General features: G+C 42.5%; 1 long non-coding RNA gene across 1 annotated transcript in view; it reads right to left on the reverse strand.

The window, feature by feature from the left end:
* Nucleotides 1-7822: 7822 nt before the first annotated feature.
* LOC307138896 overlaps nt 7823-27624 on the reverse strand; it is a 29416-nt gene continuing 9614 nt past the window's right edge. Inside the window, exons 3-4 of the long non-coding RNA XR_013818066.1 lie at nt 26198-26284; nt 7823-8011 (exon numbers count right to left, since the gene is read on the reverse strand). This is a non-coding gene — a long non-coding RNA (uncharacterized lncRNA). The remainder of the gene's footprint in view (nt 8012-26197; nt 26285-27624) is intronic.

Below are 27624 nucleotides of genomic sequence, written 5' to 3' on the forward strand. Positions count from 1 at the left end.
CACGTCGGAGTACCGACGAATAGGAATCTCGCTCGCGACAGCCAATCTACTTCGAGTGTAACTAAACGAGCCAATGCACATTGGCATGCAATGATTGCACCAGGTGCTCATGCCACGCCGTGCGGGTATAAATGAGACACAGGTGATTGCATCAAATCAGCCTTTTGCTGAGGAGCCGAGTAGGTAGACAGGCACCCCAGCAGGGTACAGAGGACATGGCGACGGGACGTGGCGTCTCCGTTCCCTCCTTCAGGGAACGAGGGTTACATACGTAACCGAGACGTTCCCATTCAGTCGGTCACTCTCGACGCCACGTCGGAGTACCGACGAATAGGAATCCCTACCAAAGCGCCATGGCTTCTGCCCCCATCCAGTGCCCTGTGTGAGCCACCTGAGCTCTCTTACCTGATGAGACGGGGCTCACACCGGGAAGTCCATCACTGCCGTTCCGCAAGACCCGCTCAGTGATTTATTGGATAACACTGGGAAGTGTGCCCTAGTGAAGGGGACGCTGCGGAGCCCACATCGTACCCCGAAGGAGTTATGTGGAGTACAATGCTGAGCCGTAGCCCGCAACGGAGAGAGGGGGCTCAGTCCCATTGACGGGAAGGCTCTCCCAAGGGAAAGACACGGGCTTCCCGTAGGAGCGACCGTGGAAAGATATATGGGATCCCCGTAGGGTCACTCATATAACCCGAGCCCAATACCGGTTCTCAAGGATTCAGCGGCAAGGGGCCTGATGCCAGACGTTCCGCCACGTCCGGCACCGAGGGCGGTGGAGGACTCACAGAGTTTGCTTCTGGAGAATATAAGCGCCGTAGCGCAGCAAGCCGACAAGAGACGGGGCCTCTCAGTGCTTCTACCCGTTTGAGGTGAGAACACAGGATGAGACCGGCTCTACACGTAGGCTATAGAATCTAGCGAACGTGTAGGGTGTCGCCCAGCCCGCAGCTCTACAGATGTCTGACAGCGAGGCGCCACATGCCAGCGACCAGGAGGATGCAACACTTCTAGTAGAGTGTGCTCGCACCCTGAGCGGACAGGGCACACCTTGTGCTTGGTAAGCCAAGGTGATGGCATCCACTATCCAGTGGGCCATCCTCTGCTTGGAGACAGCCTTTCTGCTGGCCTCCGTGACAGACAAAGAGCTGATCTGAGGTTCTGAAGCTTTGAGTTCTATCCACATAAACCCGCAGAGCGCGGACGGGACAGAGCAAAGCTAGGGCTGGGTCTGCCTCCTCCGGGGGCAGCACTTGCAGGTTCACCACCTGGTCCCTGAAGGGAGTGGTAGGAACCTTGGGCACATAGCCAGGCCGAGGTCTCAACACCACGTGGGTATCACCCGGCCCGAACTCTAGACACGATTCGTCGACCGAAAATGCCTGCAGGTCCCCTACCCTCTTGATGGAGGCCAATGCAGCCAACAGCAAAGTTTTCATAGACAGAATCTTTAGCTCTGCTGACTGCAAAGGCTCAAATGGGGCATTCTTGAAGTGCTCTGAGCACCAGAGCAAGATCCCAAGAGGGTATGGAGGGAGGGCGAGGAGGATTTTACCGTCTCGCCCCCCTAAGGAACCTGACGACCGGGTCGTGCTTCCCAACCGTCTTACCTTCTACATGGTCGTGATAGGCAGATATTGCAGCAACATAAACCTTGAGGGTGGAGGGCGACAGCCTACGCTCCAACCCCTGTTGCAGGAAGGAAAGCACAGACGCGATCGAACATCTTCAGGGGTCTTCTCAGCGAGAAGAACACCACTCGACGAACAGGTCCCACTTCAAGGCGTAAGCCTGTCTTGTAGACGGTGCTCGTGCCGAAGTGATGGTGTTAACTACCTCTTGGGGTAAGTCACCTAGAACCTCCGCGTCCCGTCCAGGGGCCAGACATGAAGCTTCCACAGGTCTGAACGCGGGTGCCAAAGGGTGCCCCGTCTCTGAGTCAGAAGGTCCTTCCTCAGAGGAATCGGCCAAGGAGGGGCTGTCGCGAGGAGCATAAGTTCTGGGAACCAGGTCCGGTTGGGCCAGTACAGCGCCACCAGCAGGACCTGCTCCTCGTCCTCCCTGACCTTGCACAGTGTCTGTGCAAGTAGGCTCACTGGGGAAAACGCATTTGCGCAGCCCCTGGGGCCAGCTGTGCGCAAGGGCATCCGTGCCGAGTGTATCCTCGGTCAGCGAATAGAACCACTGGCAGTGGAACGTTTCTGGGGAGGCAAACAGGTCGACCTGTGCCACCCCAAACGGTCTCCAAATCAGCTGAACCACCTGGGGGGTGGAGTCGCCACTCGCCTAGGAGCGCAGCTCGTGAAAGCTCGTCGGCCACACGGTTGTGCACACCAGGGACATGAATGGCCCGAAGCGACCTCAGACACTTCTGACTCCAGAGGAGATGGCGGGCGAGTTGCGACATGCGACGGGAGCACAGACCACCTTGTCGGTTGATATACGCAACGGTCGCAGTGTTGTCCGTGCGGACCAGTACATCTTTGCCCCGTAACCGCGCTTTGAGGCGGCCCAGAGCAAGATGCACCGCTAGCAACTCGAGGCAATTGATATGCCAATGCAGGTGCAGGCCCGTCCAAACCCCTGACACCGCATGCCCGTTGTACGTGGCTCCCCAGCCCATGGCAGAGGCATCCATGAAAACCACAGCGTGCCTGGACACCTGTTCCGGGGGCACTCCGGCCCGAAGGAACGAGGGGTCTGACCATGGACTGAAGGACTGGCGGCAGGCCGGTGTGATGCTCACCCGGTGAGTGCCGCGTTGCCACGCCCATCTCGGGACTCGGCCGTGTAGCTATTGCTGAAGCGGTCTCACATGAAGCAGGCCGAGCGGTGTTACTGCCGCAGCGGCAGCCTCTGAAACTGTTTCAGTGGAACCGCCATCCTGCCTTGAAACGTGTTCAGGCAGCTCAGCATCGACTGGACACGCTCCTCCGTGAGGCGCGCTGTCTGTTCGACCGAATCCAACTCCATACCGAGAAAAGAGATCCTCTGCACGGGGGCGAGTTTGCTCTTTTCCCAGTTGACCCGAAGACCCAACTGGCTGAGGTGTCTGAGCACCAGGTCCCTGTGTTCGCACAACTGATCCTTGGACTGTGCTAGAATGAGCCAGTCGTCGAGATAGTTGAGGATGCGAACGCCCTGTTCTCTCATGGGCACAAGGGCCCCCTCCGTGACTTTCGTGAAGACACGGGGGGACAGGGACAGCCCGAAGGGCAGGACTCTGTACTGATATGCTCGACCCTCGAACGCAAAGCGCAGAAACGGCCTGTGTCGAGGAAGAATCGAGACATGAAAGTACGCGTCCTTCAGGTCGATCGCTGCAAACCAATCTTGGGGACGGATGCATTCGAAAATGCGTTTCTGCGTGAGCATCTTGAACGGTAGCTTGTGGAGGCTCCGATTCAGGACTCGCAGGTCCAAGATTGGCCGTAACCCACCGGTTTTCTTGGGTACAATGAAGTACGGGCTGTAGAAGCCGGTCTTCATATCGGCTGGAGGGACCGGCTCTATCGCGTCCTTCGCCAGTAGGACAGCGATTTCCGCACGCAGGACATGGGCATCTGCAGCATTCACCGAGGTGAAGCGGACGCCCTTGAACCTGGGGGGGCGCCGGGCGAACTGAATCGCATAGCTGAGCCTGATAGTCCGAATGAGCCAGCGAGACGGACTGGGGAGCTCTAGCCAGACTCGCAGAGACCGTGCAAGCGGGACCATAGGGACCCCCGGCGTACCCACGGTGGGGCAGCGAGGTGGAATGCAGGTACCGGGCTGGGGCGGCTGTCTCGTGGAGGCGGCCCGCAGCGAGGTGAGAGTGTGCTGTGCAACACTTACCTGATTCCACAGGTGGGCAGGAGGAACGTGAGGAGGTCGTCCATTGCTGCCCGCTGGCGAAGGGGGAGGATGAATGTGGTCCGGCGTTTGACCGGCCACAACTCTCCGAGCCCCGTGAGGACCCAGAGATGGAGGAAACTGCTCTTTTATTGAAAATTTGGGTACCGAAACAAAACGTTTTGTTTTGGAACAGAAACAAAACGGAACACAAAATTCTCCTCCCGGCCCTCCGCCGGGGGATGGAGCGGTGCGGTCACCGTCTCCAGAAGAGCAGTCCTCCCCATCTCCGGGTCGCCCGTCTCAGGGCCGCTTGCCCTAGCCCCTGCCTTTGCCACCTCTCTTGGCAGGAGCCTGGACGGGCTGGGCGGCCTGCTTGCGCCCGGCTCCACGATGTCGCTTGGGTGGAGGCTGCTGCGACGCGGGAGCGGAGGCAGACGCAGGCGGCCGCCCTCGGCGACGAGCAGACTGAGGTGCTGCCGGCGGCGGGGTGGAGACAGCAGCTGACCGCCGTGGCAGGATGTGACTGATGGCCTCAGTCTGCTTCTGTGCGGCCGAGAACTGCTGGGCGAAGTTCTGGACCGCGTCGCCGAAGAGGCCGGTCTGGGAGACGGGGGAGTTAAGGAACCTGACCTTGTCGGTCTCCCTCATCTCTGCCAGACACAGCCAGAGATGGCGTTCCTGGACCACCATAGTGGACATCGCACGACCCACGGCCCGCGCCGTAACCTTCGTCGCACGAAGCGCGAGGTCCGTTGCGGTTCTCAGTTCTTGGAGAACTGCGGGATCGTGACCACCCTCATGCAGGTTCTTCAGTGCCTGGGCCTGATGAACCTGCAACAACGCCATAGCGTGTAAGGCGGAGCCTGCCTCTCTACAAGCCTGGTAGGCCTTTCCGATCAGATCGGACGAGTACCTACAGGCTCGGGAGGGGAGACACGGGTTCCCCCTGGATGTGGAGTTAGGGCACAGTTGCATAGCAACGGCCCGTTCCACGGGAGGAACCTGCGTGTAACCCTTTGCAGGTCCGCCATCGAGGGTGGTGAGGGAGGAGGATCCACTGGGCCGGTTTCGGGCAGTAAAAGGTGCCGTCCACGACCTAGTGAGCTCCTCGTGCACCTCCGGGAAGAAAGGAACCGGGGTGGGGCACTGAGAACCAGCACGGGCCACCCCGAGAAACCAATCATCCAACCTTGAAGGTTCGGGACACGGTGGAGGGTTCCACACGAGCCTGATCTTCTCGGCGGCCCGGGAAAGCGTGGCCATCATCTCCGGATCCGTATCGGGCACAGCGGATCTTCCCGAAGGAGCACCCTGCGCCGACACGTCATCTCCAGAGAAGTCTGACCCTCCCTCCGATGTAGCGATGGACATCTGATCATCAGGGGGAGCCCCGAAGGATACGGATGGTGCACATCTCGAGGACGGCCCACCACGTTCCGACGGCAGCTCTACTGGCTGCGGAGTGCGTGAGGGATGAGGGTTCCCCGGGGGTTGGTTCCCTGGGGGAAGCGCGCTCACCGTAACCCTCAAATCACCCGTGCTACTGCCTGAAGTAACCCTCTGTGGAGGGTTAGATCGAGGCAGAGGCACGGGGACTCCACCCCCTGCGAGATGGAGTCTAGACCGCAACTCCGAGATGGTCATGTTCCCGCAGTGAGAACATGAGTCATCCACCAACGCTGCCTCAGCGTGCTGAACGCCCAAACACGAGATACAGCGCTGGTGACCATCCCTTGGTGACAGGTAACCACCGCATCCAGAAACACACAGATAGAATGTCATCTTGAAAAAGACGCAAGCTCTATCTGTGTTTGCTCTTTCAGAAGGACGCTCTCCTTGGTGCTGAAGCACGCAGGGGGCGGGGTCGCGGCGACACAGTCAGGGGGTGGGTGCAGCCTGATGTGCGCGCTCTCTCACACGAAGGCGCTCTCCTACCAGCCGTAAGAACGGCTTTTCAGCGCTCTCCACCTAGCGCACCGAACCAGCTGTGAGAACAGCCTTTGTGATTGCTCTAAACAAACAACACAGAGAGATGATCCGAAAACCACGCGACCGCTGTTGTGCCGTCACACCAACACCGACTGAAGAGATCGCTTCCGAAAGGCGGCTTCCGTCTTCAGTCAGGACTGTGAAGTAGTGAGTGATATCTGGCGTTACCATCTACCACCCGGCTCCGAAGCAAAAGGTTGATTTGATGCAATCACCTGTGTCTCATTTATACCCGCACGGCGTGGCATGAGCACCTGGTGCAATCATTGCATGCCAATGTGCATTGGCTCGTTTAGTTACACTCAAAGTAGATTGGCTCTCGCGAGCGAGATTCCTATTCGTCGGTACTCCGACGTGGCGTCGAGAGTGACCGACTGAATGGGAACAACTCTTTCAGTAGTTTAGTGGGTATTGGATCTAATAAACATGTTGTTGGTTTAGATGCAATGATAAGTTTATTTAGCTCTTCCTGTCCTATAGTTGTAAAGCGGTGTAGTAGTTCTTGAGGGGCGATAATTGAGGTTGAATCATAAGACATCATTAAAGATTGTACATTTACAATTTTGTTTCTGATGCTTTCTATTTTCTCAGTGAAGAAATTCATAAAATCATTACTACTAATTTATTTGTTAGTCTAGCCACAGTGTTAAATAAAAACCTTGGATTATTTTGGTTATTTTCGATTAGTTTGCGGAGATGCTCAGCCCTGGCTGCTTTTAGGGCCTTTTTATAACGTGACATACTATCTTTCCACGCGATTCTAAAGACCTCTAAATTAGTATGTTTCCATTTACGCTCTAAGTTACGAGTTTCTCTCTTGATAACATGTGTAGCACTGTTGTACCATGGTGCTTTAGTTTTCTCTCTAACCTTTTTTAATCTAATTGGTGCAACAATTTCTAATGTACTAGAGAAAATGGTGCTCATACTGTTAGTCATTTCCTCTAGTTCATCTGTTTGTTTTGGTTCACTTAGCAGCTGAGACAGATCAGGTAAGGTATTTGAGAATCTATCTATAGTGGTTGGAAGGATTGTTCTGCCTGGTCGATAACGTGGCGCATCATGACAGATTTCAGCAGTACGCAGTATGCAAGTTACTATGTAATGGTCAGTGACATCATCACTTTGCGGTATAATATCTATATCGGTTGGGTTGGTTCCATGTGATATAATTAAATCTAATGTGTGATTAAGACGATGAGTGGGACCAGTGACGTTTTGCTTGACCCCAAAGGAGTTTAATAGATCTGTAAACGCAGCCCCTAACGCATCATTTGTGTTATCTACGTGTATGTTAAAATCTCCAACAATTAATGCTTTATCGACGTTGACCAATAGATCTGAGAGAAAGTCTGCAAACTCTTTTAGGAAATCAGCATAGGGCCCTGGAGGTCTATATACAGTAGCCAAGGCTAGAGATAATACGGATTTCTTTCTTACATCTAAGAGCGTAACATTTAGCACTAGTACTTCAAACGAATTAAACCTGTGACCTGTTTTCTGAGTAACATTAAGAATATCTCTATAGATTGTTGCAACACCGCCGCCACGACAAGAGGGGCTCATGCTTATAACAGTATCCTGGTGGAGTAGACTCATTAAGACCGAAATAACCATTTGGCTTAAGCCAGGTTTCAGTAAGGCAAAGTACATCGAAACTATTATCTGTGACAATTTCATTTACAATAACCGCCTTAGGTGTGAGCGTTCTAATGTTTAGAAGACCTAGTTTTAGAAATTGTTTTTGTTCACTAATATTGAGATTTTCTGGTTTAATCACAATTAGATTTTTCCTAAATCCTACAGTAGATTTAATGTTTGACCTCACTAAACGAGGAATAGACACAGTTTCTATATAATGTTCTACATTGGTACTTATGTCAATTAAGTTAGGACAGCAAATATTGTGATTTGGACTTTGACTTACTAGTCATATTGTGGTGTGCAACGCCCTCGAGATGTTGTCCGACAGAAGAGCCGCTCCGATTCTGTTGGGGTGAAGGCCATCAGGACGGAAGAGCCTAGGTCGCTCCCAGAACAGATTCCAATTATTTACAAAGAGCAGCTTCTGTTCATCACACCATGACATTAACCATTCATTTAGAGCAAGTAATCTACTGAACTTTTCATGTCCTAGTCGGTACGTGGGAAGGGGTCCAGACACGATGATCGTTGCTTCAGGCGATGGCTGAAGACACGCAAGACAAAAAGGCATTTTAACGATTTATTGATACCACTGCACTCACGTGTCACCGTTAAGGCAACTGGTGAAATTAATCAAAATGAACAAACAAACAAAAACAGACCAACAAGAACATCATCAAAAGAGACACAGATAAACACAGCTTGTCGGCTAACGTTACCGGCTTGACATCAGGATGCACACGAAGCTCGCGCAGCCCGTCATCCGCAGAGGCCATTGCTTATTTCACATAGATCGCTCACAACCCGCGAAAAGTTCAAACAGATGATGACATCAGCGGGGGGTAGCGCCGACACACCGCTGGGCCTCTGGGGCGTTCTATCACCTCACATCAAAATTTGATTGGCTGATCACCCCCGTCAGTCAAAGTTATGATCCAATGGAAAATGGCAGCTTCAACTGAAAGCTAGCTATACTACTAGTGCTGGTCCACGGAGCTGTGACGCGTTTAGATGATAAAAATATAGCTCAACCTCACAAAAAATAATCACATTCTTCCTGGAAATATAATTGTAATGGGCTGAAGTAGACAGTGATTGAATTTAGACATGTTCATACACACATTCATTGAATTATGAAAAAATATATATATTTTTGATTTTGACAGGGCCAGCAGAGAAGGCCCTGATCGCCCACCACTGCTGAATTAGCAGCACGCTTACTGTATGACTTCATTTGCGCCGGTGCAAGAATAGGTTAAAGAGCTTAAAATACTGGTACACAAGTTAAAGTATCAGTTTTGATGTTAATATTTATTCATCTACTGTCGAACTTGACAGTATTTCTTCTCTTGTTATTTCATAGGAAGCTTCAAAGAAGATTCATGTGCCCTGTGTTTATCAGTATCCAAGTAGGTTTGTTGGGTAAAAAAGAAAAACTAAATAAAGTAGAAATTTATTTGACAACTTTCCCCCCAAGGATTCCATAGTGTTGTGAAAATCTAATATCGTGACAGCCCTAGTCTGCATGACAATAAAGTTGACCTTGACTTTGACTTTGCATACAGGCATTAGAGTTGTCTGCCTATTCAAATGATTCATGGTTTGGCTACTCAAATGACAACAAAGTCTATCGGGGACACAAAAAACAAACAAACACTATAATCAGACATTATTAGAAATAAAGAAGATTCTTGCCAGGTTAATGTAGGTGGATCTTGAAAATCACTTAACTCATAACATTGCCTTATTGCTGGCGTCGCTACACAATCAATTCATTGATGATTATTCTTAGATAGTGTTTTATGTGGTAACACAATTATTGTATGTTCATATTTTATTTTATTTTTTATTGGTTATTGTTCGAAATAAAAAAGAGAGAGAGAATTTTGTTTGTTAAATTAAAGTTAAAAAAATTTTTTAAATAACGACCAAGCAGCCGACAATGAGTTAACCTCATGTTTGATCATTTAGCCTCTCAAATCAACACTTGACTTGTCTTGCCTATAATAAAATCCATAGATATAAAACACTTCAAGCTTATCACGATGTTAGTTTAAATGCTTACTATCACCACAACAGTAAAAAGGCATTTTTGTCAAGCTGAGGCAGGCCTGATGCTGCTCGCAGCTCACAACGGTGCTCGCAAACGAAACGGGCTATAGTACAATCTAAACTAATAAACAAAATAAAAAGGTTGTCTTACCTTACACTAGAGGTTTTCAAGGGTCCAAAAATGAATTCATTCGTAATGTGCTTAACGGAACCGACCTGGACCCGTCTATTATTTAAAAAGCTGGACCCGGACCCGGCGCGAAGACACAGACCCAACTGGATCCGATTGTCACATATTCCACAATAACTGATAACAAGTCAATAAACAAGCTATGAAAAATATAACTTTTTGTCTTACCTATAGCCGTCGTCTCCCTTCCTTGTAACGTTACTTGTTATGCATTAATCCTTGCCAAAAAGTTAAATCCATGTTATTCCTCTCTTGTTATTCCAAGCATGCTCAATTCACTCATCATTTCAGCTTTAAAAGTCCACTTTATGTCACGGTGACGGATGCTAAATGCGTTGTTGCAGATTTGCAGCCTGTCGAGGATGCCTCTATGTAGGGCCTACTACTCCAGAATGCCACAGGCATGGGTTTGAGCTCTAAGGCCGGTTTTACACTGCTCGTGTTAGCAGAGCTTATGCAGGAGCAGAGCTGAAGTGACATTGCTGCGATCGTTTTGGCGCTGTGTCTATTTTTTCTGTACTGCTCACGCTAAATTAAACCCACAGTGCATTGTTCTTGGTCAAAATGTATCTGATTTTCATGTAAAATAAAATTTCACCATGAAATTATGTAGTGAAGTGTTCGCTGTTTCACAAATCACCATATGATATTCAGTGCTGTGAACACACGGAAACACATCACTGTCAGAAGGTTTTGCCCAAACTTCAAAAGCCTGTTTAAATTATTAAAACTAGAGGCATCTCTTAACTTTAAGGTTACTTGTATCATATAAACTACCTTTTAAACAGCATGTTATATGCATATGTGTTTGGGACATAGGGAAATACAGTCGCATTCGCAGTAGATGCTGTCCGTCGTAAATCAAAGCACAGACAGACGGGTCGGAGGAGAGCACCAGAAAAGGTGACAGAATGTATGATACTCATCTGTATTCAGCATAGTGCTCTTCACTCTCAAATGAGAGGAAGCCTAACAACACCCAGAGGACATCCACAGGGGAGGCTTTCTCAGTAATAGCCTGGGGGAGCGGAGGCTTCAGCATAGTGCTTTTTACTCTCTCAGTGAGAGGAAACCATTTCACTCAACCTAGGAAGGTTATCAAGAAGGCAGAGAACCAAACATTTGAAATCGTGAACTTGCCTGGAGCTTGAAAGAGCAACAGCTTCAACAGAATGATTCTCATGAGGAAGCCAGCTTACCCAGCACAGAATAATTATCAAGCCGGCCCTAGAGGCCAAACACTTGAAATCTGGTAATCTGGAAGCTCAAATGAGCGGCGGCCTTACAAAAAACGACTCTAATTTGAGAGGAGGCCAGGTCAAGTCAAGTCAAGTCAACTTTATTTATATAGCGCTTTTAACAATGTAGATTGTTTCAAAGCAGCTTTACAGTGTTAAACAGGAAAATAATGCAGCATAATTTTATTCAGCTGTATAGCCATTCTGGAAAAATTTCAAGTATCATACAGTGACAGTGTGGGCTTTAGATCAATAATTTGATCAGTAATTTAGTTTAAATGGTTAATTTAGTTTATTATTTAGATGTATTTCGATGTTTAGTTGAAAAATTTAGTGTCCCCAACTGAGCACGCCAAGCCAGAGGCAACAGTGGCAAGGAAACCAAAACCCCATTAGGTGACCTAATGGAGAAAAATAAACCTTGGGAGAAACCAGGCTCAGTCGGGGTGCCAGTTCTCCTCTGGCCAATTAACAAACAGCGTTTTATTATTATTATTCTGGCAGTTTTACAGCTCGGAGGTCATAATAGATCAGAATATTCGAGGGACCGGGGGCAACATGCTGGAGACGGGTTTATTGAGGATGATGTTGATTAAATAATTATTAAAGTGCAATATTCGAATGATCGGAGGCACTCGCTACAGGTAATGTTCTTTCTGAATGTTACCCACTATATAAAAAAAACTTTGCAAAAACTACTCTCATAGGAGAGGAGGTATATAGTAAAAGTGTGACGATAACCTCCCTTAGTAATGGGAGCTTCCCCTATATAATACTATATAACATATAATATTGTGAAACCGCCCCCTTTAAATGAGGCCTGCCATACTCCAGCCTGAAAGGATGCACTCACTACCAAGCCCGGCGCTGGACCCACAGAAGGGTTACAATGATGGAACAAAGTCATCATCGTCTCACCTTCTTCACTCTCGATAGTCATCTCCTGCTCTTCCTGGCTTGACAGCAGCAGAGCACTGTCTCTCACTTACAGCCGCTGGGTATAGATACCTGTCCCTCTTCCCTTAGGAAGATGCCCAAACAAACAACGTGTGTGTGTGTGTGTGTGTGTGTGTGTGTGTGTGTGTGTGTGTGTGTGTGTGTGTGTGTGTGTGTGTGTGTGTGTGTGTGTGGGATCAAGTGTCATAAAGCTTTGAACACAAATCCATGCACAACTTGAAACGTTTGCTTACATAAGCCATTCTTACCTTGATTTTGAACAAACGCTTCAAATAAACAGTCCCTGAATACGGAAAAGAGAGGATGACATGTTCTCTAGGTGCCTCTTATATAATTCCTGGTCGCACTAGTATGATGTCATAGGCTGTCAATGGCCAATACGATTGCAGTGATTTTACAGTTGCTTCAGATACCAGTCACGATGAGGCGTTTACCCATAGTGTCTCAGGACACAGTGACTACGTTTACATTTGCACCAATAATGCGACTATTTCTAATAATCAGAGTAAGGTCTTGATCACAGTAAGATTTTCACATGGCATGAGCAGAAGGCTGGTTCTTCACTCCAGTTTACATGCAATTTTCATTATTCTGATTATTTGCTAATAAGTATGGTTATACCACACTCAGATAGGCATACAGTATGCATGTTACCGGCCGTTGTTTTAATCTACTCGCATCAAATTCATAATACATTATTATTCGGTGACGTGATGAACATCGCAATGCCGGGTTTGCCTGCTTCCCTCATGTTCTTCGCACCGTCTTGATGAAGACGGAGCAGAGACTGCTCAGCGAGTTGTGTCGACAGAGTTTAGTGATTTGGAGAAGAGAAGACTTCAGAATAATGTCACAAAGTTCTTTCATGAAGTTGTGTGAACAACATCCGTGTACGTCCGCGCACATGCGCACTTTGGTCAGAATGGTAATAATGCGATTAAGGTGTTTACTTGCCTGTTTATTGCGATTAAAATCAGTGAATGCCACCTAGTTTAATGTGAATATGGTTACTACAATTATGAGCTTAATCGCATTAGTTTGATCGAAGTATTGCATTTACATGAGGTAAAGTTTAATCGTAATATTGTCAAAATCCTATTATAATCGCATTATGATGTAAACGTAGTCAAGGAGAGTTTCCTTTTGAAAGGAAAATGAACTGAGCTGGACAATGACATCACTGTTTTCTCCAGAGTGGCTGTACAGCCGAAACAAACTTTGTTGCATTATTTTCCTGTTATCACTTTTAAGCTGCTTTGAAACAATCTGCATTGTAAAGAGCACTATGTAAATAAAGGTGACGACTTATAGTCAAAGGGTTAGGGTCATTACTATTTATTACTAAAGACATTCATATCATAACTTGTTCATTTGTTTATACACGGATTTGAAAGATGATTTATTTGAAAAATAATACCCTGTTTTTAGGTCAACATTTTTTGAGAAATGTTCCAGCTCCAGTCAACGAGAAAAAGAGAGAAATATGGGAATGGAGGAGGAGAAATATGATCATGTGACTCGACTGACAGAAGTCTCACTGGTATGTAAAGGTGAACTTTTGCATCATTCCATCATTCTATCTCTCACTCTCTCAGAGGAACAACTTTAATTCAGTGCTCAAATAAAAGCAGAAAGAATCGAGAAGTGAACATGAGGGTTTTCTTCAGGAGTCTGTTGCTTTTACTGGGTAAGTGAAACATCTTTTCTAATATCTTGGGCGTTTCTGAAAGATGAGGCTGGAAACAGAATGTAGATCACTAACAGAAATAGCTCATTCTAGAGAACACTGAATATTACTCAATTGGTCTTTTCTTTCTTAAGTGTAAATCTAACAAAATACTATACTTGACTGGTTCAAATAGAGATCATGATTCTCTCACGATTCTGAACAAACAACTAAACAATATGTAAGGGATAATGTCTAGGGTCACTCTGAAGGGGTTTATTCTGCGATAACAACCGGCTGGATGTACATTATCCTGCTTATTACACGGCTACTTGTCTCTAGTATATTAGACACAAAATATTGTCTTGAGTTTAAATATTTTATTAGCTCTTACGCAAAGCTTCCGTGAAGAAAAACAGTTCCAAACTGCATTAAGCCTTTATCTATTGCTGAAAAGATTTGTTTTTACCATATATGTGGAAATTAATTCTGAAAGGTATAGTTCACCCAAAAATGAAAACCAGCCCATGATTTACTCACCCTCAAGTCATCCTAGGTGTATATGACATTCTTCTTTCGGACGAATAAAATTGTAATTATAATCGGCTGAATCTTTACTTTATAAAGTTTTAAATATGGGTATGTGTCTTACACAAACGCATCGATTTGCTTTAGAAGGCCTTTAATAACCCCCCAGAGCCGTGTGGAGCACACTATTTGATGGACAGATGCATTTTTATGGACTTCAAAAACAGAAAACAATCACTGCCATTATAAATCTTGGATTAGCCAGGACTTTTTTTTAATATAAGTCTGATTGTATCTGTCTGAAAGAAGAATGTCATATACACCTAGGATGACTTGTGGGTGAGTAAATCATGGGCTAATTTTCATTTTTGGGTGAACTAACCCTTGAAGTCTTCCATTGTAACCCGTGGTGGCTAAGTTATTTTCAGACAGTCAACGTCCGCACTTTCACAACGAGTGACACGTTAAAGGGTTAGTTCACCCAAAAATGAAAACCAGCCCATGATTTACTCACCCTCAAGTCATCCTAGGTGTATATGACATTCTTCTTTCGGACGAATAAAATTGTAATTATAATCGGCTGAATCTTTACTTTATAAAGTTTTAAATATGGGTATGTGTCTTACACAAACGCATCGATTTGCTTTAGAAGGCCTTTAATAACCCCCCAGAGCCGTGTGGAGCACACTATTTGATGGACAGATGCATTTTTATGGACTTCAAAAACAGAAAACAATCACTGCCATTATAAATCTTGGATTAGCCAGGACTTTTTTTTAATATAAGTCTGATTGTATCTGTCTGAAAGAAGAATGTCATATACACCTAGGATGACTTGTGGGTGAGTAAATCATGGGCTAATTTTCATTTTTGGGTGAACTAACCCTTGAAGTCTTCCATTGTAACCCGTGGTGGCTAAGTTATTTTCAGACAGTCAACGTCCGCACTTTCACAACGAGTGACACGTTAAGCATATAAGTAGTACCGGTCAAGATAACTCATAGTACCCGGATGAGCGGTGTGTTATTCACTTTGGCGGTTGTTATCTGGGAATAACATTGACCAATCAGAATCAAGTATTCCACAGAGCTGTGAAATAAAACATGTAGGGGTTCTGACAAAATGTTAATTGCTGCAGTCTATTTAATAAATGTTTATTGTTTAATCAAATGAATGATTCAATGACTCATTCACTCATAAAGACTTCACTTGTTTCATTATACCAGATGAATAAGTGTTATTGAATGAATCTCTTGACTGAATTATTCAATGACAAATACATTTAACACTCACGTGTCTCCACCGACTGATGTAACGGTGCAATCAATACAATCATTGTTTGAAGCAACAAGTTACTTTCAAAGGGTGATTTACTCTATTTTGATCGCAACCATATAAATCAGTGTTTATATCCGAAATATAAACTTTCATCCCAGTTCTTCTGTGATCATTTGAATATTTGTAACAGAAATAGTGAGACTGTGAGGTTGGAAACACAGATCTGAATGTTCCGGTGGGATTTTATCAAAGGTCTAATAGACACAGGAGAATCGCTGTCATTTAGGAATGAGATTGTGTGGGTGTTTGAATTGAGATTTGTGTTGTTTTAACGATTAATAGTGCAGCTCTAATTATGCAAAAATATAAGGAGCCAATAAAAGGACATAATGGGAGGAAAAAATTATATATCAACGTGTTCGGGTTCTCTTGCAAAAGTTCTACATTCCCCTGTGGACATAACTTTTGTGAGAGAATGCAAAAGCATTGAAATATATTTTTTTTTCCATCACAATGTTCCTTTAGGGGCTCCATAAAAAAATTAAGCCAAATATGAGACAAGTTCAAATTTACAGCAGAATTTGAGTTTGTCTCATATTTGGTGACATTTGCATCATTGATTCTGTTATTTTCCTGTTTATTACTGTGAAGCTGCTTTGAAGCAATCAGTATTGTATATAAAGTGCTGTATAAATGAAGGTGACTAATACTGCCCATCATTCTGTGTTTCTCATTTCAGGGTTTTTCTCAGTTCAAATCAAGGCAGATGAAAAAGAAGGTGAGATTTCATGAATTAAACACAATTACATCTTTTGTTAATTAGTCTTTGCCACTGTGAAACATGTTTAGGGCTCCACAATTTCAGACACATAATGAAAACTCACAAACTCAAAAAGCCCATGAGTAACCCCTCCTGTACAAACCACCCATTCCAAGCGGGACTCGAACCTGGGTCCGCCGGCATGACAGTCGGACGCTCTAACAAAGAGGCTAAAGGCTAGCGTCAGTCGCTAGAGCGTCTCTTGAGATCAGAGGAGTGAGGTTTACTCGCACAGCAACTACTAGCTGTCCTCCGTTACACATGCAAAGGAAATTTAAATACCAACGGATTTAAAAATGAAAATAAAGTAGGTACAGAATAATTCATAAAATTAATTTAGGATTTATTATTTATTTTACAAAATATAATAGATGCCAGTTTGAAAAATTAAAATAAGCATTCCTGAAATCCTTATTTTATTTCAATTAAAATTGGCTGCTGTTCAATTCCTTCCATCCAAGTCAAAGGAGAAATCACAACATGATTTGCACCTGGGCAGCAAGATGTGTGTGAAAAGAGATTGTGATTTAGTCCTGCAGATGTTGCTTGTTTTTATGGGAGTGTTTATGAAATATTGAAGATCCACCCACCTACTGTAACAACATCTCAATGACTCACAGTCATCGGCTCTGAACTTATTTATCACCATAATGAACCAAACTATTATTTTCAATTAAACATCAACATCTAAACCTCTGGGCCCGGTTGCATTAAACCTCTTAAGTTTAGTTTAGTTTAGTTTAATTGAATAAATCTGTGATTGACACGTGAGAAGACAAATAACCGCATAATGAGCTACATAATGAACAAGCCTTTCAGTCAGGTGTGTGAGAGTGAACTAGAGAAAGAACAAAACAAATATATATTTTTGTAGTTTATTTAGAATATAGTTTTAGAATATAGAATATAGTATACAAAATAAAGTGAGAGCCAATGGCAGAATGTCCTATGTGGGCCAGTATCAGGTCACTGTCCAAAAACGGTAACACTTTATTTTAAGGGTCCAGAATAATGCATTAGTTAAGCATTAATTAAGGGTTAACTTGTTCACAACTAAGCATTAGTTAATCACGAACACACTAGTAATTAATGATTAACTTTACATTTAAAGGGTCCGTAATTATGCATTAGTTAACTAGTAATTAATGATTTGCTTGTTCACAATTATGCATTAGTTAAGCATGGACACAATAGTTATTAATGATTAACTTAACATTACAGTAAGGGCATATTAGACATTATTTACAACTTAATAAGCCATATATTATTTTTCTGTAGCTGTGTAATTATATGTCTGTATTTTCTGTTAAGTTAACTGAACAATAAGCTAGTAATTATGTTTAATTACTGCTGATTTTGGTGTTATAAATTGCTAAAATAGTGTAATAAAGACAACTTGAGCCCCTATTCTGAAGTGAAAGTTTTATTCTCATTAATTATTGCACTTATTGAATGATATTTAAGTTTATTAACCAGAATAAGCCAATAATTAAGCCTAACTACCATTAATACAGTACTAATAAAGGCAATTTGAGCCCCTATTCTAAAGTGAAAGTTTAATCCTCATTAATTATGGCACTTTTTCAGTGATATTTAAGTTTATTAACCAGAATAAGCCAATAATTAAGCCTAACTACCATTAATACAGCACTAATAAAGGCAATTTGAGCCCCTATTCTAAAGTGAAAGTTTAATCCTCATTAATTATGGCACTTATTCAGTGATATTTAAGTTTATCATCCAGAATAAGCCAATAATTAAGCCTAACTACCATTAATACAGTACTAATAAAGGCAATTTGACCCCCTATTCTAAAGTGAAAGTTTAATCCTCATTAATTATGGCACTTATTCAGTGATATTTAAGTTTATTGACCAGAATAAGCAGCTTTTACGGACACAAAACATACTTTTGTTGTATATTTGTATATTTGGATAAATGGTTTAAGGTAAGGTTAACATTGAAACAAACGTATTATGTTTTACAGAAAAAAAACCGAAAAGTATATTTTATTAAATTTTAGTAACAATATAGCATTTCAATTATATGTTGAGCCACTAATCTCACTCAAACCTCTAAACCTACATATAAAAATTTCTTAAAAGTATGTAACGTTAGGGTGAACTTATGAAGAAAAAACATAACAAAAGTGTAATCACAATAGTTTCTTTATTGTGAAAATGTCAAAAGCGGTACCAATAGTAGTCCAAATGACGATGTTTTGCAGTCGGAGTCCTCTCTGGCGATATAGATAATTTAAGTTATTTAATTTAAGCTTCACTCCACTATTTGAAGGCGCGCGCGTTTCTCATTCAAACACTAAAACACGGCATGTCGCAATCTGTGACGAAGCAGGCGAGAGCCAATGAGCGTTTGATATCACTGCCGTAAAGCAAGTTTTTTTAATTCATAACGTGCGCAGGCTTTGTTTACGGTCGCTGTTGAACATGAAGATGAAGATCGCTGGATAAAGATCATCATATGGATTCTAAAGATGTGGATTACAGCGAACAAATTAAATTGGTGTATTTTGTGAATTTATGTTGCGTTTTGGTGTACTTTCTAGTCATTGTGTCCACGGTATACAATAAGTATTGCATGATAAATAATAGTTAAATGATTACAGAAATGTTACTCATTTTAGAGTTTTAAAGTGAAGTTTTGTTTAACGTAATCCTTTGAACCGAGTTTGCAGCAGAAGTCACAAACAGCGAAATGTTTAGTGATAACTCAATAAGTGCCATAATTAATGAGGATACATCTTTCACTTTAGAATAGGGGGTCAAATTGCCTTTATTAGTGCTGTATTAATGGTAGTTAGACTTAATTATTGGCTTATTCTGGTTAATAAACTTAAATATCACTGAATAAGTGCCATAATTAATGAGGATACATCTTTCACTTTAGAATAGGGGGTCAAATTGCCTTTATTAGTACTGTATTAATGGCAGTTAGGCTTAATTATTGGCTTATTCTGGTTAATAAACTTAAATATCACTGAATAAGTGCCATAATTAATGAGGATTAAACTTTCACTTTAGAATAGGGGGTCAAATTGTCTTTATTACACTATTTTAGCAATTTATAACGGCAAAATCAGCAGTAATTAAACATAATTACTAGCTTATTGTTCAGTTAACTTAACAGAAAATACAGACATATAATTACACAGCTACAGAAAAATAATATATGGCTTATTAAGTTGTAAATAATGTCTAATATGCCCTTACTGTAATGTTAAGTTAATCATTAATAACTATTGTGTCCATGCTTAACTAATGCATAATTGTGAACAAGCAAATAATTAATTACTAGTTTAACTAATGCATAATTACGGACCCTTAAAATGTAAAGTTAATCATTAATTACTAGTGTGTTCGTGCTTAACTAATGCTTAGTTGTGAACAAGTTAACCCTTAATTAATGCTTAACTAATGCATTATTCTGGACCCTTAAAATAAAGTGTTACCCATATTACTAGGTTTAATGTTTTTGAAAGAAGTCTCATGCTCACAAAGCCTGCATTTATTTGATCAAAAATACAGAAAAAAGTAATATTCTGCAATATTATTACAATTTAAAATAGTGGGCTTCTATTTTAATATAATTTATTTCAGTGATGTAAAACTGAATTTTCATCAGCCATTACTCCAGTCTTGTTTCACATGATCCTTCAGAAATCATTCTAATATGCTGATTTATTATCAATGTTACAAACAGCAGTGTGTCACGGGTGGCTGCAGGCAGATGGTGGCTGCGTTCGAAACCACATACTCATTGAGTAGGTACTTAATCTAAGGCCATGTCCCAAATGGCACACTTCATGTGCACTTTAGGTCTTGTGGACTTACAATGGCAGACGCGTGTGCGTGTCGGTTAAGTCCACGAGACCGTAGGGTGTCCCCTTTGTCATTTTAGGTCTCAGAAGGGTGCTCGCGAGCGCCCCCTTTGCGGTCGATATGCGTCCTTGATGCGCACTTCAGCCGAGCCCACACTGGTGCGGGTTCCTCAGCGGACTTCTTCCCAACAGTCAAAGTGGCGTTACGTCATGAAAGTGCGGACTCAGAAGAAGACTGCGAGGGTTTAAGCTTGGTACATACTCTGCAAGAACAGTTTGTTTTCTCGAGTTGGCAAGAGCAAGAACAAAGTTAGTTCTGGCCAGGACATTCCATACTTCACGAGAAAAGCAGGTGTCGAACATCTCTGTTTCTCTGCATTAACCCCGCCCACATTACATTTCTGACCAATCACACAATAGTTCTCGGACACCCACAAGAAAAAAATTCTGCTCAGACGATGTGTCGAGAACAAGCTGTGAGAACAAAATTATGTCTCTTTATTTAACTGTTCTTGCAGAGTATGTAGTGGCCTTTAGGGTGCCGTTTGGGACAGGGCCTCAGAATGATGTTCAACAACAGGTTGTAATAATAAGATTCCTTTGACAGGCAAACAGGCAGACACAACACACACTAAACATAGCGTAGATCGGACAACTGTGGTGATGATGGTGAATACTGATATAGGGAGTGCTGATGAGTGACTATAGCTGTGTCCCAAAGTAAAGGGTGCGTACTTCAAAGGCTGAACCGAGGGACAGGGTTGCCAGGTCTGCACAACAAAACCCCTCCAAGTGCTAATCAAAAGTAGTGGAATCACGGCCAAAATGCGGCAAAACGTGGGGGGCGGGCGGTAGAAATATTGCTAAAGTAAAGCAACTTAAACCTCTGGACTATAAGCTACAAACAACCCACAGCAACAGTAAATACAGCCCAATTCCAGACTGATCTCATGAAATAGCGGATGTATGACACGCCAATTCGCTATGCCATTTTGGGGTGCTATCAAGACGCATAATCGCTTTTTAGCGTGTTTATCAATGCTGTTTCATTCTATCCCCCTACACTGCCCCTACCCCTAAACCTACCCATCACACACACACGCACACATACACACACACACACTGCCCCTGCCCCTAAACCTACCCATCACACACACACTGCCCCTACCCCTAAACCTACCCATCACACACACACTGCCCCTAAACCTACCCATCACAAGAAACATTCTGCATTTTTACATTTTCAAAAAAACATAATTTAGTATGTTTATAAATCCATTTACATTCACGCGGAATCACACGCCGTAGACATACACGCGGAGATGATGGTTCGTTTCGGCGTACACATACACGCGGAATTACACGGCGTAGACATACACGCGGATAGCTCAAAATGCGTACAGATAACACACCATTTGGCTTTAGAGAGTGGCGTGTATGTTTAGAAAGTGGCGTGTATGTTTACGCAAAGTTATGATGTCATGTTGCAAATTCCAGACTTGGCAACACTGAACCGAGCGTCGTTAAATGGGCTAGCAGGTGTGTGACAACTGACAGTGGACGTTCGCGAGGAGATTTTAAAAAGATAAATGGAGCAGAGAATTTTTTTTGGTGCTTTTTATAAGTTTTTATTGGATTTTGACATGCTTCAAAGCCTGCGACGATGGGAGACCGGACCATATTAACCAGGTAAACATGTAGTCTATGGTTAAATATTTAATCGTTAGCAAATTGCAACTATTAGTTAACAGTTTATTTCTTATTAGGGCCCGAGCACCGATGGTGTGAGGACCCTATTGGATTTCGAAAGTTTTTTATTATTATTCTTCTTCTTCTCCCGAATGAATCGCTTTTTTGGGGGCCTAAACACACTCGAAAACTCACAAAACTTTCAAAACTCGTCCAAATTGGCGAAAATTTACGTCTGTTATGGTATTCAGAATTAGGCGTGCCAAAATGGCTCGACAGCGCCACCTAACGTAGTGCCCCTCCCGCTACGTTTCACGTACAGCTATGAAATTTGGTATACACATGTAACAGCCCAATACCTACAAAAAAGTCTCTACGTGCAAAATCTGAATACCAACAGGAAGTCAGATATTTTTTATTTTTTGTGGCAAAATGTGCCATTTCCAGACGTTGTACTTTAACAAACTCCTCCTAGAGATTTAATCAGATCAACATCATATTTGGTCAGTCTAATCTAAAGGCCTTTGCGACGTTAAATTGCGAAGATCTTGAGTTTTCCCTGAAGGGTGTGTCCGTGGCGGCCTCGCAAAATCTGATGTTTCGCCATGAAAAAGGAAGTTGTTGTAACTCGGACATACAATGTCTGATCTGCCCCAAACTTCACATGTTTTATTAGAGTCTTTGCCTGAAGACATCAATATGCCAATATTCAGTGACAGTCATAGCGCCACCTGTGGGCAACAGGAAATGGCATGTTTTACGCTGTGATTAACTCCTCATTGAGATGTAACCCGATCAACATCATATTTGGTCAGTCTAATCTAAAGGCCTTGGTAATGTTATATTGTGAAGATCTTGAGTTTTCCCTGAAGGGCGTGTCCGTGGCGGCATGACAAAGTCTGATGTTTCGCCATGATACAGGAAGCTGTTGTAAATCAGGCATACAATGTCCAACCTGCCACAAACTTCATATGTTTGATAAGAGTCCTGGCCTGAAGACATCTACATATGAGTTTCAGAATTAGGCGTGGCAAAATGGCTCCATAGCGCCACCTACTACATTTCAACTAAGTGCCCCTCCCGCTACGTTTCACGTACAGGTATGAAATTCGGTAGACACATGTAACAGCCCAATACCTACAAAAAAGTCTCTGGGTACAAAATCTGAAAACCAACAGGAAGTGAGATATTATGATTTTTCTTTACTAAATTGTTGCAAATTTTCCCATTTCCAGATGTTGTACTTTAATCAACTCCGCCTAGAGATTTAATCAGATCAACATCATATTTGGCCAGTCTAATCTAAAGGCCTTTGCAACGTTAAATTGCGAAGATCTTGAGTTTTCACTGAAGGGCGTGTCCGTGGTGGCCTTGCAAAATCTGATGTTTTGCCATGAAACAGGAAGTTGTTGTAAGTCAGGCATACAATGTCCAACCTGCCACAAACTTCATATGTTTGATAAGAGTCCTGGCCTGAAGACATCTACATATAAGTTTCAGATTTAGGCGTGGCAAAATGGCTCTATAGCGCCATCTACAACATTTCAACTAAGTGCCCCTCCCGCTACGTTTCACGTACAGGTATGAAATTCGGTAGACACATGTAACAGCCCAATACCTACAAAAAAGTCTCCTGGTACGAAATCTGAAAACCAACAGGAAGTGAGATATTTTGATTTTTCTTTACTAAATTGTTGCAAATTTTCCCATTTCCAGATGTTGTACTTTAATCAACTCCGCATAGAGATTTTATCAGATAAACATCATATTTGGTCAGTCTAATCTAAAGCCCTTTGCAACGTTAAATTGCGAAGATCTTGAGTTTTCACTGAAGGGCGTGTCCGTGGCGGCCTCAGAAATTTTGTTGTATCGCCATGAAACAGGACATTGTTGTAACTCGGACATACAATGTCTGATCTGCCCCAAACTTCACATGTTTTATTTGAGTCCTTGCCTGAAGACATCAATATGCCAATATTCAGTGACAGTCATAGCGCCATCTGTGGGCAACAGGAAACGGCATGTTTAACACTGTGATTAACTCCTCATTGAGATGTAACCCGATCAACATCCTATTTGGTCAGTCTAATCTAAAGGCCTTGGTGATGTTATATTGTGAAGATCTTGAGTTTTCCCTGAAGGGCGTGTCCGTGGCGGCATGACAAAGTCTGATGTTTCGCCATGATACAGGAAGCTGTAGTAAGTCAGGCATACAATGTCCGAACTGCCCCAAACTTCACATGTTTGATAAGAGTCCTGACCTAAACCCCTCTACATGCCAATATTCAGTTAGTCATAGCGCCACCTGCTGGCAACAGGAAATGGCATGCTTTATACTATAATTCACTCCCAGAAACACTTTTAAATATGCCATGAAATCCCAAAAATGCTAGAAACACAATAAATCTTGCAACACGTGGATACGTGCTACTGTATGTGATTTACACCATTAAACAGGAAGTTGTTGTAACTCAGGTATACAATGTCCGATCTGCCTCAAACTTCACGTTTGATAATAGTCCTGACCTGAAGACTCTACATGGCAATATTCAGTTATAGTCGAAGCGCGACCTGCTGGCAGAAAGAAGTGTGGCACATTGAAGTGAGTTTGCCATATTTCTCCTATATTGACCCGCTTAAATGCATGTCGCCCACTATTCACTGTTTTCCTGAGGCCACTGGGTGGCGGTGCATGTGCGAGGGCCCTTTCATCGCTGCTAGCAGCTTTAATGTTAAATGTAACTGTTATATATTTTCAATATATTTTCACATTTATATATTTACGTCCAAGTCTTTATTTAAGTACTTATTTTTATTTAACTCACATCATCTCAGATGCATTGTACTTTTTATGATATAACAGCCGTCGATTGATTCAGCCCTGCAAACCTGCGGACAAACAAATAATCTTAGATCATAGATTGAAAAGAACATTTACAGACAATACAGGCAAGTTACTAAGGAAAAATATATTGACAGTAATAGCACCCCCTCTTGCTCAATCTCCACCTCATTTATTAGATGTCCTCAGAGTGTGCCCATATGTGGCCGTTCAATGTCTTCTTGTATGTCAGGAAATAAGACACAGCCATGACATCTAAAAAAGGATTATTTTATTCCTGACTGAGTCTCAAAGGAGACACAGCCTTAATGTATATGCTTAGGGTAGAAAAAAAAAGTTTTTTTGGGGATACACTTCCCATTAATGAAAAGCTGGCATATAACAAAAATAATCAAACCACTCAATCGACTCCAATGAGTGCAGAAAACAACATAGTAACAGAATTACAAAACAAAATAAGAAGGTTCTTCACAATGATAATCTCAAAAATAAATAAAAGGGGTGCAAAACAACGGTAGAGGCTTGTATGTGCCTAAAGAAATAAATAAAACACAGCATACATGAGAAATCAGCACATTTTACCACATGAATACATTACACTTTAACCCTCTTTGTTCAAAACAGTCAGTAACTAAACTGAAGGAAACAGTATACACTTATCACAGGGTACAAAATGCTTCATAAACACACGTCAAGAGAATAGGAACAAAACTCACTCTTATTGAAACCCTAAAGCACAGAGAAAAAGCTCACGTGGTAGCTGGCACACGTGCAATCTCACTTATCGCTGTTCTCCCCTCTAACACAGAATAAAGAACAACAATTATTGCATGTACCATTAACATGTATGATAAACAGTGTTATTTTAACCTTTTAACAACTTTAATGACATTTTACTTTAACTCACGCTCAATCTCCATTGATGTGGACTGAATTCCCCTCCCCCACTGGAGATCTCTCACATGCAGGATTGCAACACTTGTATAAATGGCGATTTACACCATCCACTCAATACAATCACACGATTGTCTTTACCACAGGTATATAAGTCAACATTAAACTGAATATTTTCTCTCTTTGGCAGTTTTATCAACTCTTTCTTCCTCTGTGTAACTGGCTTTTCTAACTGCACTCTCTCAGTCTGACGCACGCTCACTCTCCCTGAGCATGCACACACTCTTAAAGGGGACAGCGTGCACAACTGCGTCATACACACATGAAAGTGAATTACTGGTGAACTTGGTCAAATACCAGGATATTCCTGACCCGGTTACACATACATATGTGTGTCAAATGTGTTGTAAATATCTCATTTATTTTTGAAGTTATAGACACTTATATTTATGAGTGTCAGGGTTCAGTTTGTGTTTTGGACTATTAGTTTGTGTTATTTTACTCCTGTGTTCCTTTGCTCATTTTCCCACCAATCCTTAGTTCCCATGGTTACCCTTGTTAGTTCACGGTCACCAGCTAGTCACTCCCCCATCACTGCATTTCCCATCATCCTCCCTGGCCCTCACCTGCATGCAATTCACTATCACACACACCTGCACCCTCATCAACCTGCTACTTAAGCACACACCTCACACAGACACATTGTTTGGTATTGTTGTTGAGTAAGGACTCACCTACCTGATTCCAACAAAGATTACCTTCCTCCATTGTATCTCCTTTGTTCTCCGTGTCTGTTCATTGTCTCCTTCTGTCACAATGGCAGAGCTAAAATAAATGCAAAAGATCCAATAGTGAGTGCGAATGAATATTTATTCTCAGAAAAGTCCAGAGCAGGTTGAATCGGGCAGAAGATCAGATCACAGAGGCCGGTGACAGGTGACGCAGGAACACAATTAGGGCTGCACGATATGAGGAAAAGCTGCGATGTGCGATAACATTGTTTAATATTGCGATGACGATATGACTTGCGATAAATATTCAAACGTGAATGTTAGCTATACTGTTCCCATGTCTTAGTGCTTTAATAGGTCGTGTTCAGTGTTGGGCAGTAACGGAATACAGGTACCGGCATTACGTATTCAGAATACATATTATGAGTAACTGTATTCCGTTACAGTTATAATTTAAATAGTTGATATTTAGAATACAGTTACATTGTTGAAATCAATGGATAACATTAACGATACTTCTCTGTTTCATGAGTTTATTTACTCTCTAAATAAATTAAGGCAACTCAATGCATTTCTCAGAACGCCCTAATATGAAAACAAAACAAAAAAATGCACAGTTTGCGTGATCAGTCACAATGGAGTCGGAAGAGCAGCGGGAGCTAGAGGTAGAGATGGAGCCAGAACAACAGAGCCAGGGAAATAAAGCGTTTTTATCTTGGAAATTCAAACAGCATTTCATATTTTAAAAAAAGAGAAGGGAGAACGAAATATAACACTGCAGTGGAACTGTGCAGTGGCGCAGTGGTTGGGAGTGGCGGCTACACACGCATGCACGCCTATATTTTTTTATATAGCCTATATTATATATATAAATTTGTCATATATTCGTTAAATATATTATTCGTTTATATTTTTTATTTTCAAAATGTAGGCTATTTAATTGAGGTGTATATATATATATATATATATATATATATATATATATATATATATATATATATATATATATATATATATATATATATATATATATATATATATATATATATATATATATATATATATACACACACCTCAATTAAATAGCCTACATTTTGAAAATAAAAAATATAAGGCTCAAACATGTTTATTTTAGTAGGCCTACTTCCGTCAGGGAAACAACATACTACAGTCTGTAAAACATTTAAATAAATATCTGTAATAATAATATAAGTTAAATATTAGTTAAAGAAAAAAATTGTTTATATTTCCCCATAGACGTGCGTCATATGCCTCTTTGCGCTGAAAGGGAAGACACGAGCAGGAAAGAAGCATCGTTTTCTAATATCTTCATGTTTTCTCCCGATGTTCCAAAACTGATAGGCTGCTTGTAGTAAAATGTTTAGAACGAAATTATCTTCTGCAGGGTCAAGAACTGAGGTTTTGTTTGATTAT

Source organism: Gobio gobio (genome assembly GCF_949357685.1).
Source record: "Gobio gobio genome assembly, chromosome: 2".
Classification (NCBI taxonomy): domain Eukaryota; kingdom Metazoa; phylum Chordata; class Actinopteri; order Cypriniformes; family Gobionidae; genus Gobio; species Gobio gobio.